The sequence below is a fragment of the Buceros rhinoceros genome, unplaced genomic scaffold, assembly GCF_000710305.1.
Source record: "Buceros rhinoceros silvestris isolate BGI_N320 unplaced genomic scaffold, ASM71030v1 scaffold12039, whole genome shotgun sequence".
Taxonomy (NCBI): domain Eukaryota; kingdom Metazoa; phylum Chordata; class Aves; order Bucerotiformes; family Bucerotidae; genus Buceros; species Buceros rhinoceros.
In genome coordinates this window covers 1-4,602 of record NW_010433325.1, presented here as the reverse complement: position 1 = coordinate 4,602, position 4,602 = coordinate 1, and positions in this window count along the sequence as shown.

The following is a 4,602-nucleotide window of genomic DNA, read 5'->3' as shown; positions in this document are numbered from 1 at the left end:
GGCGGGTGTTGGGTCCCCCCCCCCCCCTTAATTATTATTGTTATTATTAAGGACGGTTTTATTTTTCCTTAGCAAAAACAGCTCAGAGAATGCCACCTCGTGGTGAAATCTCGAGCCGCCTGGAGTCTCCGGTTTTAAGCGTATCATTCGTGCGCTGAGCACACTGAACACAAACCCTAGCAGCTCTAGGTGGGAGCACTGAAGCGGTTTCCTTACAGGAGACATGCAGCACTGTGCAGAGTGGCCTCATAACCCATACCTGAGTTCATAGACCTTTAAAAGCCTGGAGTAGCTTCACAAAAGGTAAAATGATGAGCCACACCAAGTTTCATCCCTTCTATTTTCTCAGTCCTGAGAAGTATCAATCTTATGAAACATGCTTCCTCCTCAGCAAACTCACTTCAGCCACCAGAGCCCAACCCCTCCCCCTTCCAAGAAAACTTACTGGAAAATGCATCTTCAGCTAACCTTGCATTTTCTATCTTTTTGCACAAACAGCAGCATGAGCTCCAAAGCCCAAGCAGGACAGTTCAAAAGGAAGAGCACTCCCCAGTCAGAGCAGCCCCCCAGGCCAGCAAGGGAGAAGCTAGAGCATCCAGGAGCAGGGGCTTCCGGCCTCCCCTCTCGGATCCTCCCAGGCTGTGGCCACACACCTGTCCTCCCGTGCAGCTTCAGGGAGAAGCAGCTTCAGCAGCAGGGGCCCAGGTCAGGTTTCTGACAGGAGGCAAGCACACTTGAGCCAGGCTTTCAAGCTGTTCTTCAGTGCTTAAAGACTTGAATTTGACTTTCAAAAATTGATGATTAAAACATTGGGCAAGTTCCCCTCCCCAACATGGCTGCGCTCAGCAAATACAGAAGCTCCATCAGCTCGACTGTGGATAGTACGGAGAGATAGGACAATGGTAACTCCTCTATCAAATCCTGACCAGCCCTGAAGGACGTGGAGGTCCCTTGGCCGTCAAAGTTTCTCTGGGGCTCGACCGGAGCAGAGCCGGCTGTTCTGTGGACAGGCAGTTTGAGCTTCCACAGCTAAACTGCAGGGAGCTGGGAGTGCGGGTGAGAGCCCTTCCCTTGACCTCTTAGTGAGGTCCAGCTGGGGCTCCTGCGAGCCTCTAGCCGGCCTGTGTCTGCCTAAAGATTAAAAGCAGACTGATGATCTCTTTCACTTGTTTCTGACTAGCCCCAAGACGAACAAACTTACAAAACTTAAAAATTAAAAACAAGAGCAGAGCTGTAGCACAGGAGATCCCTTTGGCCGGAAGGCAGCAGAGGGAGAGGAGGGGGGATGCAGACCAGATTCTCTCTGTGGGTGAAGATTCTGGCTGACCAAAGGCCCAGGAGGTCCTGGGGAAAAGCCAGGCATGAGGCATCGGATGCAGCTTAGAGCACTCTGGGATGGAGGGAGCTGCTGACACAGTGAAAGACTTGAGTGCCGAGCTGTAACGCTGCCTTTCTTCAGGGCTAGTCCTCTTCACAGGCCTGACTTAACAATGCGTCTTCCTGTTGCTCATCTTGTAATTCTGCACAATGACTCAAAATAAGTGGAAATCTCTCCTAAACTTTGCTTCTTGCCTCCTTCTGTCTTATCTGGCATGGGCACACTGTGACACCTGCCCACCTCTACGGGTTTGCCCTGGGATAAGAACAGGCTGCTGAAAGAGCATTTGAAGGGGTCAAAGAGGGGCCATCAAAGTATTTTTCTGGATGAGTTTATAGATGATAAAGGGTATGGGAAAGAAAATCCAGCCAGAGTTAATCCGTGCTAGAGGTCTTTATTTGAAAGATATGGTCACCGATTGACCTGTTTCAGCATCTGAATCATCAAGAAGGAAAGTCTCAAAAGAGGAGGTGCCAGGGAAGATCAGCATCGGGGTTCTCTTTGTGCAGCAGCTCTTGGGCAGCGGCACTTGGGTCCGGAACGGTGAGATTTTCAGACCTTGATGTTGACACTGACATGACAGTAGTTAAGGTCCAAATACTGCAGGACATCCAGTCTATTGCATGATGCTTGTCTGATGGCATTTTGGGGTCCTTGAAAAACAAGAAAAGGAAAAGACCAAGAAACATCATGAGGTGATACCGAGGATGGTTTTAAATGATCTGTGCATTCACTGGCAGCCCTTAAGACCTGGCATTAAAAATGCGAGTGCAAGGTGCCATCGAGTCCTCTCAAGCACCAAAGCAAGTCCCAAAGTGGAGCCAGCAGCGAGCAGGGGGAAATGCTGCTCTGGCAGAGTGTCATATCCTGCGCCTGAGCTGCAGAGCATCTTTCTCCTGCTGGGGTCTGCAGACAGCAAGCTTGCCAGGAGGCTCAGAGGACTTTGCTGGTGCTTGAAAACTAGCTCCCCTGCCTGAAACTGAGTTCCTTCCTACATCTATGAAAAAAGAATTTCTTTCTTCCCCACCATACAAGACCTCCTATTGCAAGTGATCAAAACACAACTGTGGCAGCCACAGCACCATAGTGGATTTCTACCAGTCTCCCTAGCAAGAGCTGGCACTCAGCAAGAGGGTATTTTTCTTGCTCTGACCAAGCCCTGTTGAGAATAATTGCTGCAGTGGAAGTATTTGACATATATGAGTGAAAGATTTGTGTCCATCTCTGGATGGAACAGCAGCATTTGTGTATTGTTGCCCAAGGTAAAAAAAAAGCCTGGTTAGGTAATTAATTTGTTTGCACTCACCGTTATATTCATAAGCCACATAGGATCTGAGTCCTCTGCACATAGAGAAGATCTCCCGTCCGTAAGACTTGAGGTCACGGAAAGGTCTCCTGATAAGGGTGAATGTCAACTCCTTCATAGGACGCCCGTTACCTTTCAGGCCCTAAACATCAAATAACACCATGCAGCAGATCAGTGCCTCAATCCATTTAACAGCACAGCATGTTCCTGTCTCCGCAGTGGCAACTCAGTGCTTGGTGTTTTACTGCGCACTGTATCTAGCACAGTCATTTAACCCCCTGTGTGACCACTACAGGACCATTAGCAAACACTGGAGACAGCTCCTGTGGCAGATCTTTCTAGGGGAGTCAGGGTGGAGGGAGGCTCAAGAGAACTGGGCACTCAGTTCAACTGCTGAACAAGAGCGGAGCTGTGCAGTCAGGACTTTCACACAGACCTCCTACAGAACTCGCTCCTCAGTCACTTACTCGCCCCTTGCCCTAGCAGTACTCAGTTTGTAACTTGGAAGCACGGGAGGAGACATCTTTTCATTCAGCCTTCTCCAATGGGAACCAAAGAGGCAGTAGCAACACCTGGCCCATCCATTTTCACTAAAATTATTTGCAGGTGGTGCTTGTGACCTCTCTGAGCATGCTGCACGTTTTAGAGGGACAGGTTTTTCTGAACTGCTCCAGAGTGCTTTCTTTCAAACAAATTTAAACTCTATTTTTCCTACTTAGTGGTTCGTCATCCGGACAAAGTGTTTGGGTGCCTGTATTGCCTCTTCTGAGCTGGGCTTCCTGCTGCTTTGTACCTCATCATTCAGCTACAGCCACAGGACTCTGCTCTGGCTCAGACAACTAACATGGAGAAAAGGCTGAGGATGAGGAATAGGGAGGAGCTCTCTGATGCCCTACAGGAAAAGGGAGGCCTGAACAATAGCATCTGCAAAGCAATGTTCCAAAATGAAAAATGCAATTTCATGACTCAGAACTATTTTTAGATATTGCTACCCAAAAATAATTAATGACACTGAAGGTTTCCTAATATGAACTATTTCTTAGCAACCTGCGGACCTAAACTTCCAGAGGCAGTGTGGTTAGGGAGGGAAGGGGAAGCAGGAGGGGAACGATGCACCTATTCTTTGTCTTTTGGAAAACCACCCCCAGCACAAATTGCCAAGTGACATCATTGTTCAGAGAAACAAAATCCTGCCACTTGTGAAAATCTCATCCTCTCAAAAGAGAAACCAGTTACGAGCGAGCTTGATGAAAAATCTAAAACCTCTAAACGTAAAGAGCAGCCAAAATAAGTAAAACTTTAAAACATTATAACAATACCCTGAGTGAGCTGCAACACTGAGAAAATAGGAAAACCCTCTACTGCCAGCATCTGAAACAGGGTGTTCTGAACAAAGGTTTCACAGCACATTAAGAGTCCTTCACACTGATAGAATTTATAACCAATAGCGCGATCTAAATGGCTTTTAAAGTACCTCTTGGTTTAAAAGGTTCCGAAAAGAGCAACATCTCTCTTATCAGTTTGCTGTGCAGCACTGTACGACTGCACCAGGACGCCTCCTTCTAGATCTTACCTGCTTCTGTTCAGCCAGTCTGGGCAGCACATCAAACATGGGCATCACCCTTCTGTTCATGAGGGAAATATAGCAAGCTCGCTCTGGCAGCACTTCGCTTGCAATAACGCCCTGTAAAAGAAAGTTGTTGACAGAGAGGAGTTCGGTGTTTCAAGAATTAAGATAGGAATAAAGTCTGTATTCAAAAGGTACTAGATACAGATAATTCTTAGTCCCAAACGTGGACTGAAACGGTTAGGAACAGGGGAACCAGTCCTGTGTTTTGGCCAGCTGTCTAGGAGCTGAGCTCCTTGTGCACTCTCCGATCCAACCCGCTGCCGCCGCTCACCTCATTGTAGTTCCAGA